The sequence below is a fragment of the Mirounga angustirostris genome, unplaced genomic scaffold (genome assembly GCF_029215605.1).
Source record: "Mirounga angustirostris isolate CCGP_5_RB_7025 unplaced genomic scaffold, mMirAng1.0.hap1 SCAF_6, whole genome shotgun sequence".
Classification (NCBI taxonomy): Eukaryota; Metazoa; Chordata; class Mammalia; order Carnivora; family Phocidae; genus Mirounga; species Mirounga angustirostris.
Window position 1 is genome coordinate 5724953 of NW_026991714.1, and position 15215 is coordinate 5740167.

At 71.6% G+C, this 15215-nt stretch overlaps 10 non-coding genes across 10 annotated transcripts; 6 read left to right on the forward strand and 4 right to left on the reverse strand.

The window, feature by feature from the left end:
- Window positions 1-2701: 2701 nt before the first annotated feature.
- TRNAG-GCC (transfer RNA glycine (anticodon GCC)) lies at window positions 2702-2772 on the reverse strand. Its single transcript has one exon. It is a non-coding gene; the product is annotated as a tRNA-Gly (tRNA).
- A 1600-nt stretch (window positions 2773-4372) lies between these two features.
- On the reverse strand, window positions 4373-4455 carry TRNAL-CAG (transfer RNA leucine (anticodon CAG)). Its single transcript has one exon. It is a non-coding gene; the product is annotated as a tRNA-Leu (tRNA).
- A 664-nt stretch (window positions 4456-5119) lies between these two features.
- Window positions 5120-5191, forward strand: TRNAD-GUC (transfer RNA aspartic acid (anticodon GUC)). Its single transcript has one exon. It is a non-coding gene; the product is annotated as a tRNA-Asp (tRNA).
- A 763-nt stretch (window positions 5192-5954) lies between these two features.
- On the forward strand, window positions 5955-6026 carry TRNAG-UCC (transfer RNA glycine (anticodon UCC)). The gene has a single exon. It is a non-coding gene; the product is annotated as a tRNA-Gly (tRNA).
- A 292-nt stretch (window positions 6027-6318) lies between these two features.
- TRNAE-CUC (transfer RNA glutamic acid (anticodon CUC)) lies at window positions 6319-6390 on the forward strand. Its single transcript has one exon. It is a non-coding gene; the product is annotated as a tRNA-Glu (tRNA).
- Window positions 6391-10269: 3879 nt separating this feature from the next.
- On the reverse strand, window positions 10270-10340 carry TRNAG-GCC (transfer RNA glycine (anticodon GCC)). Its single transcript has one exon. It is a non-coding gene; the product is annotated as a tRNA-Gly (tRNA).
- A 1612-nt stretch (window positions 10341-11952) lies between these two features.
- Window positions 11953-12035, reverse strand: TRNAL-CAG (transfer RNA leucine (anticodon CAG)). The gene has a single exon. It is a non-coding gene; the product is annotated as a tRNA-Leu (tRNA).
- Window positions 12036-12675: 640 nt separating this feature from the next.
- On the forward strand, window positions 12676-12747 carry TRNAD-GUC (transfer RNA aspartic acid (anticodon GUC)). The gene has a single exon. It is a non-coding gene; the product is annotated as a tRNA-Asp (tRNA).
- A 761-nt stretch (window positions 12748-13508) lies between these two features.
- TRNAG-UCC (transfer RNA glycine (anticodon UCC)) lies at window positions 13509-13580 on the forward strand. Its single transcript has one exon. It is a non-coding gene; the product is annotated as a tRNA-Gly (tRNA).
- A 292-nt stretch (window positions 13581-13872) lies between these two features.
- Window positions 13873-13944, forward strand: TRNAE-CUC (transfer RNA glutamic acid (anticodon CUC)). Its single transcript has one exon. It is a non-coding gene; the product is annotated as a tRNA-Glu (tRNA).
- Window positions 13945-15215: the final 1271 nt, after the last annotated feature.

A 15215-nucleotide genomic window follows, 5' to 3' on the forward strand; every position in this document is an offset into this window, starting at 1 on the left:
GGCACCACACTGGCTGGGTTGGGGCAAGGTCGTCCCAGCGGTGGAAAGGAGCCGCTGTGGGCAGCCGGGCGCTGACCATCACCACGGGAACTTCCCTCAGCGCCATTGCTTCTGTGGGTGTGTGGGTGTGTGTGTGTGTGTGTGTGTGTGGTGTGAGCGTGTGGGGGTGTGTCTGGATGCGTGTGGGGTGTGTGTGGGGTGTGTGGGTGTGAGCGTGTGTGGGGGGGTGTGTGTGGAGCGTGTGTGGTGGGGGATGCCGCGGGATGAAGGTGTTTACTCACGTGGGTGGCCTCCCACGGGGGTCAGGGCATAGAGCGAGGAGGATCCCAGAAGGAGGGGAGGGCCGGGGGCAGCCCGGGTGTGTGGGTGGGGTGCCCGGCGCGGGGAGGTGTGGGGCTTGCGGGACCGGTCCAGAGTGCGGCTGGACAGTCGGGCAGGGTGTCTGCAGAGGCTTCGGTGGGGCGGGGGAAGAGCTCCTTCCCCGGCGCCATGCCAGGCATGGACGTGAGCACCTGTGCGGGAGGGTGAGCTCTGAGGTAGGGGAGGGGAGAGAGCACGAGTGTGCCTGAGGAGCGTGTGGGAGGCCGGGACTGCCAGCCGAGAATGTGAGCGATGGGGGTGGGGGGTGGGTGGGAGGGGTCCAGCCTGGAGGCTGGCAGGAGCTGCGCGTGGCAAGTGCTGGGGAGCGGGCCCCGGTGCAAGAGAGCTGGAGGCCCCCGTGGCGGGACAGGACCGTGGCGGAGGAGGTGCGCGGGGGGAGACTGCTGTGCGGTGCTGCAAGGTGGTCAGGCCAAGGGGTGGGGTGTGGGGGGCGTGGGTGGGAAGCAGGCCGGCGGGCAGGCCGAAGGGAGACACAGAGAGAGGGCGGGCCCGGGTCTAGGAGCCGTCCCAACGGGGTGAGGGATTCCACCGCCCCCGAGACTTCGATCACCTGTCATCGGGACAGCCAGTCATGCGTCAGGGGGCGTCCTGGGCTTGAGATTCAGAGAGGCCAAAGGGACAAATGCCACACAGGATCATTGACCAGTGAGGACTTGGAGAGGAGGGGGCGTGCAGGCAGGGGAACCGTGAGGGGATGTTGGGGCAGGAGGGGCTGGTGGGGCTGGAGGTGCAGGCTGTGCTGGTGCTTGTGTTGCTGGTGGAGGACGACTTGGTGCTGCTGCTGCTGGTGCTGGGGGTTGACCTCGGTGCTCTTGGTGCCGGTGCGCGGGCTGCTGTGGCGATGGTGTGCACGGTCCCGGTGGCGGCGGCGGTGGTGATGGACTCCAGGAGTGTTGGCGATGGTGCCCGACGCGGTGTGGTGATGGTGGACTTGGTGGTGGAGCTGGTGTTGGTGGAGCTGGTGGAGTTGGTGGAGGTGGTGGCGGGGGTGGCGGGGGTGGCGGGGGTGGCGGGGGTGGTGATCGTGGAGGACTTCGGTACCGTTGGCAATGATGCCCATGCTGCTGAGCTGGCGGTGGACTTGGTCCTGCTGGTGATGGTGGTGGTGGTGGTGGTGGAGGTGGCGGTGGTGGTGGTGGAGCTGGTGGTGGTGGCGGTGGTGGCGGGGGTGGTGGGGGTGGTGATCGTGGAGGACTTCGGTACTGTTGGCAATGATGCCCATGCTGGTGAGCTGGCGGTGGACTTGGTCCTGCTGGTGATGGTGGTGGTGCTGGTGCTGGAGGTGGCGGTGGTGGTGGAGTTGTTGTTGGTGGTGGTGGTGGTGGCGATGGTCGAGGTGGCGGTGGTGGTGGAGTTGTTGGTGGTGGCGATGTTGGAGGTGGCGGTGGTGGTGATGGTGGAGGTGGCGGTGGTGGCGGTGGGGGTGGGGGTGGTGATCGTGGAGGACTTCGGTACCGTTGGCAATGATGCCAAGCTGGTGCGCTGGTGGCGGACTTGGTCCTGCTGGTGATCGTGGTGGTGGACTTGGTGGTGGACTTGGTGGTGGGGTGGGTGGTGCTGATGGTGGAGAACTTCCCTGCTCTGGGCGATGGTGCCCGACGCGGTGTGGTGATGGAGGACTGGTGGTGGTGGTGGTGGTGGCGGCGGAGGGGGAGACTGGTGCTGCTGGTGCTAGTGCTGGCGCGGGCGTTGGTGGACCTGGTGTTGGCGGGGGTCCTAGCGTGGCAGGAGCGGCGGAGTTGGAAGGCCACTGCGGCCAAGCGGGGCCTCAAGAGACTATAGGGCGCGCGTCGGGAGCATGTGGTGCCATGCATCGGGTCTTCCTGGTGCAGCCCAGTGAGTTTGTGAGGGTCCCTGGAGGAGAATGGGACGGATCAGGGCTCGGGGTGGCAACTTGGTTGCCCCTGGTTGTGCAAAGAGAGGAGGACTCTGGCAGTGTGGGTAGAGTGAGACCGGGAGGGAGGAACCGTGATGAAAGGCGTGGAGGTGGGGCGCGGCCCCGTGGGCTCTGGTGCGGCGCGGCGCCGTGCGGGTGTGTGGTGGTGCGGGGGAGCCTCGCTGGAAGGGAAGCGGGTGAGCGAAGCGGGGTGCTCAGGGTCCTGAAGAGAAAAGGGGCAAGGGAGGCGTGTGGGCGGGCCAGGGGCCTCGGGCGCTGGGTGGAGTTTGGTCCGCTGGGCGAGAGAGACGGAGAGGAAGGGCAGGGGCGGGCTCCGGCCTGGTCCGGAGCGGAGCTGGTTTAGGCCAGGCGCCTTGAGCGTGGGCCAGAGGAAGCCGGGGGGCGCGCTGGGGCTGCAGGGCCGGCCAAAAGGGGACGGCGCGCTGCATGGGCCGGGAATCGAACCCGGGCCTCCCGCGTGGCAGGCGAGAATTCTACCACTGAACCACCCATGCACCGATGGCGCCGCTCCCCAGACGGCTTCCCCAGCGGCGCTCCCCAGCGGCGGCCAGACCCGGGTCCGGGCCTGTTCGGAGCATCGGCTTCGTTTGAGCAGGAGGCGGACGCGCGGTGTGGGACAGAGGCTCCAGGCACGTCCCGAGCCCTAGCGAGCGGCGCAGACGGGCCGAGCGCGGCGGGGACGCACGCCGGCCGACTAGGCTCCTGCGGTGCTTTCTCCTCGGTCGAGGGCCGCGGCGAGACGCTGCCCTGCCGGGGTGGCCAGGGGCAGCCGGGAGCCGGACCCAGGCTGGCCAGCGCCCGAATCCCACCCAGCGCGGGGGAGGCTGTGGCAGGCGCGGCTGAGCACGGCCGTGGCCTTCCGCGGCTCCTCTCAGCCGCCACCCAAAGCCCCTTTGGCCGAGGGCTTCCTGGCCGGGGCAGAGGGTGCGAGGGCGGGCGGGGCGGCGGACCGGAGCTCCGGTTGTGTGCGCACGTGCGGTGCCGTGGGGTGGGCTGTCGCGGGGTGGGGTGTGTGGGTGTGGGTGTGGGCGGGCGCGTGTGTCGTGTGTAGGAGATGGAGGCCCCGTAGCGCCGCCGGCGCCGCCGAGTAGCCGCTCAGGCCAGGAGAGCGAAGCGAGGTGTGTGAGCTCGGGCGCGCAGCGCTCCCTCGGGGGCCAGCTCGGCGGGGGGGCGGGGGGCGTGGGGAGGGCGGCGGTGGTTGTGAGGCAAGAGCGCGACCTTGGCTGGCGGGAGCGCTCCGGCAGAGTGGCTGCTGGCTAGCTGGCCGACAGCGCGGTGAGGGAGCGCGCTGGGGTCCTCGGGTCCCGGCCGGGCAGCGGCTGCCGGCGCGGAGATGCGCTGGGGCGCCCAGGTGGGTGGCCTGGGGATCCAGGGCTTCCTTGGGCTCAGCGCTCACGGGAGCCACCTGCCCGGGCTGGACTCCCGGGCCAGGCCCACTGAAGGGAGGGCCCTGTCGTGGGCCGGCGAGCAGGTGGCTGGGCAGCCTGGGTCCCGGGAGGGAGGCAGGCAGGTGTGGGCAGGGTAAAGCGTCATCAAGGTGGCAAATCGTCGTGGGCACCTCGGGCCACCTGAGGAGGGTGTGGAGAGAAGGGAATGGGGGCCGGCGGAAAGGACGGACGGGCTCTCTGTGGGACGGTGTGCTCCTGGTGGCGGGAGTGCACGGCTCTGAGAGCGAGGCGCTCTTCAGCAGGCACCAGTCTGGTGGAGAACGGAATGCGGAGGGCTTTGGGCATTTGCGCCGCCGGCTGGTCTGCAGGGGGCCGCGGGAGTGGAGCGGGAGCGGGAGCCCGAGGGAGGAAGGAAGGAAAACGCAGCCCCCGGAAAGCAGGTGAGGAGAGACGTGCTGCCAAGTGGCCCAGGCCTGCGGGGGTGGGCGTGGGATCGGGCGGGAAAGGCGCGTGACCTGGTGGGGGAGGGCGTGTGTGCGCCAAGCCTGGGGCCAGGAGCGTCGAGGCGTCAGGGCTCGGCACTGGGCCCTTTGTGCTAGGGCGCAAGGCCGGAGCGGCGGGCCAGGCAGGAGCGGGCTTGCGATAGGGCGTGGCTCCAGGCCCGCCGGGGTCCGGTGCCCTGGTGGGGCGGGCCAAAAGGTGGGCGTGTCAGGAGTGGGATTCGAACCCACGCCTCCAGGGGAGACTGCGACCTGAACGCAGCGCCTTAGACCGCTCGGCCATCCTGACGGCGGGCCTGGGCGCGTCGCCGCTCGCCTGGCTGGGACCCGGCGCGAACGCTGGCGGCGGCTGGCGGCTGTGTGGGCGCGCAAGGGACGGGACGCGCGCCCCGGCCGACCAGGAGCAGCGCCAGCCGCCTCGCCTGGCGCCGCGCCCGCCGCCTCGCCTGGCGCCGCGCCCGCCGCGGCCGCCGCCGTCGCCGCCGCCTCGCCCCGCGCCGCCCCGCCCCCTCGCACATCGCGGCCCCGCACCCAGAGACCGGCGTCGGCCCAGCCTGTCTGGCCGCCGCCGCCGCCCCCCACCCCCCACCCCCCACCCCCACTAGGTCCTCGCCGCCCTCCCTCCTCCGCCCCTGCCCATCCGGGGCGCCCGTCCTCCTGCTCGCATCCTTGCTTGCCCGCTCGGGCCTCTTCTCCCTGCGCGATCCGCGCCCGGCAGGCCCTAGGCGCCGGCGCACTCGGAGTGTTCCGCGCCGTCCGGGTCCGGGGCCCGGGCCTGGGGTCCACTCCGAGTCGGGCTGGGAGGGCTGCTGTGCGGGCTGGCGCGGTTGGTTTGGGGTCCGGTCGGGTGTGGCACGTGGCGGGCGCCTGCGTAAGGCAGGGCGTCGAGGGCAGGGGTAGGCGTGGGCGGGCAGGCGGAGAGGGGTCGGGCGCCCGGGTGGCCGCCGCCGCCGTCCTCGTTAGTATAGTGGTGAGTATCCCCGCCTGTCACGCGGGAGACCGGGGTTCGATTCCCCGACGGGGAGGCAAGACGCCCTTTTTGGTCGCCGGCGCCACCGCCGCTCTGTCCAAACGCTTGCCCCCAGGGCCCTTCTCCTCCCTCGCGCGTCCGGCGAGAAGCGCGGGGCGACGACGGGTGCCCGGCTTGCCCACCGTCGAGCGCCCCCACCCCTTTGCCTTCCTCGTGACCCCGGGCGCGCGCGCGCGCGCGCGTGCGGGGTCACCACGGCCCAGCCAGGGCCTCCTGTCGTGCCCCCGGCGCCTGACGAGTGACTGGCCGCAACGGGCTCCTCGGCGACGCGACGCTGCCCGGTGCTGGATGGGCGCGGGGGACGGGGTGGGCGGCGGCTGGGTCGGGTCCTCTGTGGGTGCGGGATGTGGCCTCGCCGGGCACTCCGCGGAGAAGGGCCCGGGCGAGCGGGTCGCCGGAGGGCAGCGTGTCTCGCGGGGCGGGGAATGCCCGGCCGGCAGCCGAGGGCCGGGGGAGCGGCACGGCGGCCAGAGCGCCCCCCAGAGGCGGGCGGCGGGCGGTCGGGCCTGCGGAGCCGCACAGCGGCGTCGTGCTGGCGGGGCTGGGCCTGGCGCTGGGGCTGGGGCTGGGGCTGGGGCTGGCGCTGGGGCTGCGGCTGGGGCTGGGGCGGCCGCTGCTGGCGCCTGCGGCAGCGCAGAGCTGCCGACCGGCGGCACGTCGGGGCAGGGCGGCGCCAGGCGGCCCAGGCGGCGGCGAGAAGGCGTGAAGGCGCCTCTGCGAAGCGTGCGCCGGCGTCTCGGGGCGGCCGGGGCTGTGCAGCGTTGGTGGTATAGTGGTGAGCATAGCTGCCTTCCAAGCAGTTGACCCGGGTTCGATTCCCGGCCAACGCAGCTGGCCAACCTTTTGCACGGCTCCAGGGCCCTCGTGCCCAGGCCCGATGGGAGCCGGGAGCCGGGAGCCGAGAGCCCGGAGCCGGAGCGTGGCCCGAGGCTGAGCGCGTGTGTGAGGGAGGGAAGGAGGTGCGCAGCGTTTTGAGGGTGCTGCCGGCAGGGCGGGTGGGTTGGTAGGGCGGGCGGGCGGCTGGCCGTGGCCAGGCAGGGGCCTTGGAGCCAAAGCGGAGGCGACGGGGTGGTCTGGAGGCGCTGCGCCCAGGGCGCGCGGGCCAGGCGCAGAGCCCGACGCTCCCTGGTGGTCTAGTGGTTAGGATTCGGCGCTCTCACCGCCGCGGCCCGGGTTCGATTCCCGGTCAGGGAAGCCTTTCTTCTTCCTCTCGGCCTCCCGACCTCTCCCCAGCGCATCCGCACCCCTTTTAGCCGAAGCTGGCTGGCTTCTCCCTTGCCTCGCGGCTAGCCCCACGGCCTCGGGGCCCAGACAAGGCCAGGCGCACGGCCGAGCCCAAGCCTTGCCCTGTCGCCTCGGCCAGCCCAACCCTTTTGGCCTCGCCAGCGGGCCGGCCGCCCAACGGCAGCGCGTCGGCGCCTCGCCTGGGCGCTCGCATGGCTCCCCCTCTTCCTCCGTCCCAAACCCGAGAGGCCGCGCGCAGCGCGCGCGCGCGCGCGCGATACCCTCTGTCCTCACGCGGGGCCACCCACAGACGCCCGCACGTCCGGCCACCGCAGGGGCTTGGACTCTCCGGCTGCACTGCTGCCGCCAGGAGAAACCCCGCCACCCCTGACAAGCCACCCCTTGCTCCTTCCGGAGGTGCTACTGAGTGCTGACGGTGCGGGGAAGCGGGCCGGGGGGGTGGGGGGTCGGAGGGGGAAGAGGTCGGGGCAGGGTGAGCGATCTGCCTCTTTGCGTCGGGACACCTGCTGGAGCCCCTGGTCCCTTCCCTCGCCCTCGGGCCAGCCACCGCTCGGTCCAGCTTCCCGGCCACCACGAGCAGAGAGCGGCACGGTTGCGCCGGGGATGTGGAGTTGGGAGAGCGAACGTGGACGCGTGCACGAAGCAGAACCGACGGGCAGTGCAGGAGAGACAGCAGGAAGATTCGGGAGGCCGGTGGGGAAAACCCAACAGCCAAGCAGGGGGAGGGGGTGGAGGCACACCGGAGACAGACGGTGGACTTGTAGCCAACAGGTTCTTGAAATCGCATCACCCATCCCTTGAGTCCCACGGCAAAGTGGCAAGCGTGTTCCCTGGAACGCCTTCCACCTCCCCCAGCCCCGACCGCCACCGCGCAGGCCCACGGCCGAGTTTGCCCGTTGAAGGTTTTCCCACTGGCGCCTTAGCCGACACCTAGCCAGGAGCTACTCCAGCCCTGTCTCCAGCCCTGTGCCCGTCGTCTTGTCCGGGTGCTCCTCCAGCTAAATCGCAGACCACGGTCTCCTTCCCAGAAACACTTGCACGCCTCTGTCCGCCACGGGTCTGCTGTCTGTTCAGAGATTGTCTCCTTCAGGAGCCCAAGCGGACAGCCCGTGCACCGGCCAAACCTGCCGCGGCACCACACTGGCTGGGTTGGGGCAAGGTCGTCCCAGCGGTGGAAAGGAGCCGCTGTGGGCAGCCGGGCGCTGACCATCACCACGGGAACTTCCCTCAGCGCCATTGCTTCTGTGGGTGTGTGGGGGTGTGCGTGTGTGTGTGTGGTGTGAGCGTGTGGGGGTGTGTCTGGATGTGTGTGGGGTGTGTGTGGGGTGTGTGGGTGTGAGCGTGTGTGTGGGGGTGTGTGTGGAGCGTGTGTGGTGGGGGATGCCGCGGGATGAAGGTGTTTACTCACGTGGGTGGCCTCCCACGGGGGTCAGGGCATAGAGCGAGGAGGATCCCAGAAGGAGGGGAGGGCCGGGGGCAGCCCGGGTGTGTGGGTGGGGTGCCCGGCGCGGGGAGGTGTGGGGCTTGCGGGACCGGTCCAGAGTGCGGCTGGACAGTCGGGCAGGGTGTCTGCAGAGGCTTCGGTGGGGCGGGGGAAGAGCTCCTTCCCCGGCGCCATGCCAGGCATGGACGTGAGCACCTGTGCGGGAGGGTGAGCTCTGAGGTAGGGGAGGGGAGAGAGCACGAGTGTGCCTGAGGAGCGTGTGGGAGGCCGGGACTGCCAGCCGAGAATGTGAGCGATGGGGGTGGGGGGTGGGTGGGAGGGGTCCAGCCTGGAGGCTGGCAGGAGCTGCGCGTGGCAAGTGCTGGGGAGCGGGCCCCGGTGCAAGAGAGCTGGAGGCCCCCGTGGCGGGACAGGACCGTGGCGGAGGAGGTGCGCGGGGGGAGACTGCTGTGCGGTGCTGCAAGGTGGTCAGGCCAAGGGGTGGGGTGTGGGGGGCGTGGGTGGGAAGCAGGCCGGCGGGCAGGCCGAAGGGAGACACAGAGAGAGGGCGGGCCCGGGTCTAGGAGCCGTCCCAACGGGGTGAGGGATTCCACCGCCCCCGAGACTTCGATCACCTGTCATCGGGACAGCCAGTCATGCGTCAGGGGGCGTCCTGGGCTTGAGATTCAGAGAGGCCAAAGGGACAAATGCCACACAGGATCATTGACCAGTGAGGACTTGGAGAGGAGGGGGCGTGCAGGCAGGGGAACCGTGAGGGGATGTTGGGGCAGGAGGGGCTGGTGGGGCTGGAGGTGCAGGCTGTGCTGGTGCTTGTGTTGCTGGTGGAGGACGACTTGGTGCTGCTGCTGCTGGTGCTGGGGGTTGACCTCGGTGCTCTTGGTGCCGGTGCGCGGGCTGCTGTGGCGATGGTGTGCACGGTCCCGGTGGCGGCGGCGGTGGTGATGGACTCCAGGAGTGTTGGCGATGGTGCCCGACGCGGTGTGGTGATGGTGGACTTGGTGGTGGAGCTGGTGTTGGTGGAGCTGGTGGAGTTGGTGGAGGTGGTGGCGGGAGTGGCGGGGGTGGCGGGGGTGGCGGGGGTGGTGATCGTGGAGGACTTCGGTACCGTTGGCAATGATGCCCATGCTGCTGAGCTGGCGGTGGACTTGGTCCTGCTGGTGATGGTGGTGGTGGTGGTGGTGGAGGTGGCGGTGGTGGTGGTGGAGCTGGTGGTGGTGGCGGTGGTGGCGGGGGTGGTGGGGGTGGTGATCGTGGAGGACTTCGGTACTGTTGGCAATGATGCCCATGCTGGTGAGCTGGCGGTGGACTTGGTCCTGCTGGTGATGGTGGTGGTGCTGGTGCTGGAGGTGGCGGTGGTGGTGGAGTTGGTGGTGGTGGTGGTGGTGGTGGCGATGGTCGAGGTGGCGGTGGTGGTGGAGTTGTTGGTGGTGGCGATGTTGGAGGTGGCGGTGGTGGTGATGGTGGAGGTGGCGGTGGTGGCGGTGGGGGTGGGGGTGGTGATCGTGGAGGACTTCGGTACCGTTGGCAATGATGCCAAGCTGGTGCGCTGGTGGCGGACTTGGTCCTGCGGGTGATCGTGGTGGTGGACTTGGTGGTGGACTTGGTGGTGGGGTGGGTGGTGCTGATGGTGGAGAACTTCCCTGCTCTGGGCGATGGTGCCCGACGCGGTGTGGTGATGGAGGACTGGTGGTGGTGGTGGTGGTGGCGGCGGAGGGGGAGACTGGTGCTGCTGGTGCTAGTGCTGGCGCGGGCGTTGGTGGACCTGGTGTTGGCGGGGGTCCTAGCGTGGCAGGAGCGGCGGAGTTGGAAGGCCACTGCGGCCAAGCGGGGCCTCAAGAGACTATAGGGCGCGCGTCGGGAGCATGTGGTGCCATGCATCGGGTCTTCCTGGTGCAGCCCAGTGAGTTTGTGAGGGTCCCTGGAGGAGAATGGGACGGATCAGGGCTCGGGGTGGCAACTTGGTTGCCCCTGGTTGTGCAAAGAGAGGAGGACTCTGGCAGTGTGGGTAGAGTGAGACCGGGAGGGAGGAACCGTGATGAAAGGCGTGGAGGTGGGGCGCGGCCCCGTGGGCTCTGGTGCGGCGCGGCGCCGTGCGGGTGTGTGGTGGTGCGGGGGAGCCTCGCTGGAAGGGAAGCGGGTGAGCGAAGCGGGGTGCTCAGGGTCCTGAAGAGAAAAGGGGCAAGGGAGGCGTGTGGGCGGGCCAGGGGCCTCGGGCGCTGGGTGGAGTTTGGTCCGCTGGGCGAGAGAGACGGAGAGGAAGGGCAGGGGCGGGCTCCGGCCTGGTCCGGAGCGGAGCTGGTTTAGGCCAGGCGCCTTGAGCGTGGGCCAGAGAAAGCCGGGGGGCGCGCTGGGGCTGCAGGGCCGGCCAAAAGGGGACGGCGCGCTGCATGGGCCGGGAATCGAACCCGGGCCTCCCGCGTGGCAGGCGAGAATTCTACCACTGAACCACCCATGCACCGATGGCGCCGCTCCCCAGACGGCTTCCCCAGCGGCGCTCCCCAGCGGCGGCCAGACCCGGGTCCGGGCCTGTTCGGAGCATCGGCTTCGTTTGAGCAGGAGGCGGACGCGCGGTGTGGGACAGAGGCTCCAGGCACGTCCCGAGCCCTAGCGAGCGGCGCAGACGGGCCGAGCGCGGCGGGGACGCACGCCGGCCGACTAGGCTCCTGCGGTGCTTTCTCCTCGGTCGAGGGCCGCGGCGAGACGCTGCCCTGCCGGGGTGGCCAGGGGCAGCCGGGAGCCGGACCCAGGCTGGCCAGCGCCCGAATCCCACCCAGCGCGGGGGAAGCTGTGGCAGGCGCGGCTGAGCACGGCCGTGGCCTTCCGCGGCTCCTCTCAGCCGCCACCCAAAGCCCCTTTGGCCGAGGGCTTCCTGGCCGGGGCAGAGGGTGCGAGGGCGGGCGGGGCGGCGGACCGGAGCTCCGGTTGTGTGCGCACGTGCGGTGCCGTGGGGTGGGCTGTCGCGGGGTGGGGTGTGTGGGTGTGGGTGTGGGCGGGCGCGTGTGTCGTGTGTAGGAGATGGAGGCCCCGTAGCGCCGCCGGCGCCGCCGAGTAGCCGCTCAGGCCAGGAGAGCGAAGCGAGGTGTGTGAGCTCGGGCGCGCAGCGCTCCCTCGGGGGCCAGCTCGGCGGGGGGGCGGGGGGCGTGGGGAGGGCGGCGGTGGTTGTGAGGCAAGAGCGCGACCTTGGCTGGCGGGAGCGCTCCGGCAGAGTGGCTGCTGGCTAGCTGGCCGACAGCGCGGTGAGGGAGCGCGCTGGGGTCCTCGCGTCCCGGCCGGGCAGCGGCTGCCGGCGCGGAGATGCGCTGGGGCGCCCAGGTGGGTGGCCTGGGGATCCAGGGCTTCCTTGGGCTCAGCGCTCACGGGAGCCACCTGCCCGGGCTGGACTCCCGGGCCAGGCCCACTGAAGGGAGGGCCCTGTCGTGGGCCGGCGAGCAGGTGGCTGGGCAGCCTGGGTCCCGGGAGGGAGGCAGGCAGGTGTGGGCAGGGTAAAGCGTCATCAAGGTGGCAAATCGTCGTGGGCACCTCGGGCCACCTGAGGAGGGTGTGGAGAGAAGGGAATGGGGGCCGGCGGAAAGGACGGACGGGCTCTCTGTGGGACGGTGTGCTCCTGGTGGCGGGAGTGCACGGCTCTGAGAGCGAGGCGCTCTTCAGCAGGCACCAGTCTGGTGGAGAACGGAATGCGGAGGGCTTTGGGCATTTGCGCCGCCGGCTGGTCTGCAGGGGGCCGCGGGAGTGGAGCGGGAGCGGGAGCGGGAGCGGGAGCCCGAGGGAGGAAGGAAGGAAAACGCAGCCCCCGGAAAGCAGGTGAGGAGAGACGTGCTGCCAAGTGGCCCAGGCCTGCGGGGGTGGGCGTGGGATCGGGCGGGAAAGGCGCGTGACCTGGTGGGGGAGGGCGTGTGTGCGCCAAGCCTGGGGCCAGGAGCGTCGAGGCGTCAGGGCTCGGCACTGGGCCCTTTGTGCTAGGGCGCAAGGCCGGAGCGGCGGGCCAGGCAGGAGCGGGCTTGCGATAGGGCGTGGCTCCAGGCCCGCCGGGGTCCGGTGCCCTGGTGGGGCGGGCCAAAAGGTGGGCGTGTCAGGAGTGGGATTCGAACCCACGCCTCCAGGGGAGACTGCGACCTGAACGCAGCGCCTTAGACCGCTCGGCCATCCTGACGGCGGGCCTGGGCGCGTCGCCGCTCGCCTGGCTGGGACCCGGCGCGAACGCTGGCGGCGGCTGGCGGCTGTGTGGGCGCGCAAGGGACGGGACGCGCGCCCCGGCCGACCAGGAGCAGCGCCAGCCGCCTCGCCTGGCGCCGCGCCCGCCGCGGCCGCCGCCGTCGCCGCCGCCTCGCCCCGCGCCGCCCCGCCCCCTCGCACATCGCGGCCCCGCACCCAGAGACCGGCGTCGGCCCAGCCTGTCTGGCCGCCGCCGCCGCCCCCCACCCCCCACCCCCCACCCCCACTAGGTCCTCGCCGCCCTCCCTCCTCCGCCCCTGCCCATCCGGGGCGCCCGTCCTCCTGCTCGCATCCTTGCTTGCCCGCTCGGGCCTCTTCTCCCTGCGCGATCCGCGCCCGGCAGGCCCTAGGCGCCGGCGCACTCGGAGTGTTCCGCGCCGTCCGGGTCCGGGGCCCGGGCCTGGGGTCCACTCCGAGTCGGGCTGGGAGGGCTGCTGTGCGGGCTGGCGCGGTTGGTTTGGGGTCCGGTCGGGTGTGGCACGTGGCGGGCGCCTGCGTAAGGCAGGGCGTCGAGGGCAGGGGTAGGCGTGGGCGGGCAGGCGGAGAGGGGTCGGGCGCCCGGGTGGCCGCCGCCGCCGTCCTCGTTAGTATAGTGGTGAGTATCCCCGCCTGTCACGCGGGAGACCGGGGTTCGATTCCCCGACGGGGAGGCAAGACGCCCTTTTTGGTCGCCGGCGCCACCGCCGCTCTGTCCAAACGCTTGCCCCCAGGGCCCTTCTCCTCCCTCGCGCGTCCGGCGAGAAGCGCGGGGCGACGACGGGTGCCCGGCTTGCCCACCGTCGAGCGCCCCCACCCCTTTGCCTTCCTCGTGACCCCGGGCGCGCGCGCGCGCGCGTGCGGGGTCACCACGGCCCAGCCAGGGCCTCCTGTCGTGCCCCCGGCGCCTGACGAGTGACTGGCCGCAACGGGCTCCTCGGCGACGCGACGCTGCCCGGTGCTGGATGGGCGCGGGGGACGGGGTGGGCGGCGGCTGGGTCGGGTCCTCTGTGGGTGCGGGATGTGGCCTCGCCGGGCACTCCGCGGAGAAGGGCCCGGGCGAGCGGGTCGCCGGAGGGCAGCGTGTCTCGCGGGGCGGGGAATGCCCGGCCGGCAGCCGAGGGCCGGGGGAGCGGCACGGCGGCCAGAGCGCCCCCCAGAGGCGGGCGGCGGGCGGTCGGGCCTGCGGAGCCGCACAGCGGCGTCGTGCTGGCGGGGCTGGGCCTGGCGCTGGGGCTGGGGCTGGGGCTGGGGCTGGCGCTGGGGCTGCGGCTGGGGCTGGGGCGGCCGCTGCTGGCGCCTGCGGCAGCGCAGAGCTGCCGACCGGCGGCACGTCGGGGCAGGGCGGCGCCAGGCGGCCCAGGCGGCGGCGAGAAGGCGTGAAGGCGCCTCTGCGAAGCGTGCGCCGGCGTCTCGGGGCGGCCGGGGCTGTGCAGCGTTGGTGGTATAGTGGTGAGCATAGCTGCCTTCCAAGCAGTTGACCCGGGTTCGATTCCCGGCCAACGCAGCTGGCCAACCTTTTGCACGGCTCCAGGGCCCTCGTGCCCAGGCCCGATGGGAGCCGGGAGCCGGGAGCCGAGAGCCCGGAGCCGGAGCGTGGCCCGAGGCTGAGCGCGTGTGTGAGGGAGGGAAGGAGGTGCGCAGCGTTTTGAGGGTGCTGCCGGCAGGGCGGGTGGGTTGGTAGGGCGGGCGGGCGGCTGGCCGTGGCCAGGCAGGGGCCTTGGAGCCAAAGCGGAGGCGACGGGGTGGTCTGGAGGCGCTGCGCCCAGGGCGCGCGGGCCAGGCGCAGAGCCCGACGCTCCCTGGTGGTCTAGTGGTTAGGATTCGGCGCTCTCACCGCCGCGGCCCGGGTTCGATTCCCGGTCAGGGAAGCCTTTCTTCTTCCTCTCGGCCTCCCGACCTCTCCCCAGCGCATCCGCACCCCTTTTAGCCGAAGCTGGCTGGCTTCTCCCTTGCCTCGCGGCTAGCCCCACGGCCTCGGGGCCCAGACAAGGCCAGGCGCACGGCCGAGCCCAAGCCTTGCCCTGTCGCCTCGGCCAGCCCAACCCTTTTGGCCTCGCCAGCGGGCCGGCCGCCCAACGGCAGCGCGTCGGCGCCTCGCCTGGGCGCTCGCATGGCTCCCCCTCTTCCTCCGTCCCAAACCCGAGAGGCCGCGCGCACGCGCGCGCGCCGCGCGCGATACCCTCTGTCCTCACGCGGGGCCACCCACAGACGCCCGCACGTCCGGCCACCGCAGGGGCTTGGACTCTCCGGCTGCACTGCTGCCGCCAGGAGAAACCCCGCCACCCCTGACAAGCCACCCCTTGCTCCTTCCGGAGGTGCTACTGAGTGCTGACGGTGCGGGGAAGCGGGCCGGGGGGGTGGGGGGTCGGAGGGGGAAGAGGTCGGGGCAGGGTGAGCGATCTGCCTCTTTGCGTCGGGACACCTGCTGGAGCCCCTGGTCCCTTCCCTCGCCCTCGGGCCAGCCACCGCTCGGTCCAGCTTCCCGGCCACCACGAGCAGAGAGCGGCACGGTTGCGCCGGGGATGTGGAGTTGGGAGAGCGAACGTGGACGCGTGCACGAAGCAGAACCGACGGGCAGTGCAGGAGAGACAGCAGGAAGATTCGGGAGGCCGGTGGGGAAAACCCAACAGCCAAGCAGGGGGAGGGCGTGGAGGCACACCGGAGACAGACGGTGGACTTGTAGCCAACAGGTTCTTGAAATCGCATCACCCATCCCTTGAGTCCCACGGCAAAGTGGCAAGCGTGTTCCCTGGAACGCCTTCCACCTCCCCCAGCCCCGACCGCCACCGCGCAGGCCCACGGCCGAGTTTGCCCGTTGAAGGTTTTCCCACTGGCGCCTTAGCCGACACCTAGCCAGGAGCTACTCCAGCCCTGTCTCCAGCCCTGTGCCCGTCGTCTTGTCCGGGTGCTCCTCCAGCTAAATCGCAGACCACGGTCTCCTTCCCAGAAACACTTGCACGCCTCTGTCCGCCACGGGTCTGCTGTCTGTTCAGAGATTGTCTCCTTCAGGAGCCCAAGCGGACAGCCCGTGCACCGGCCAAACCTGCCGCGGCACCACACTGGCTGGGTTGGGGCAAGGTCGTCCCAGCGGTGGAAAGGAGCCGCTGTGGGCAGCCGGGCGCTGACCATCACCACGGGA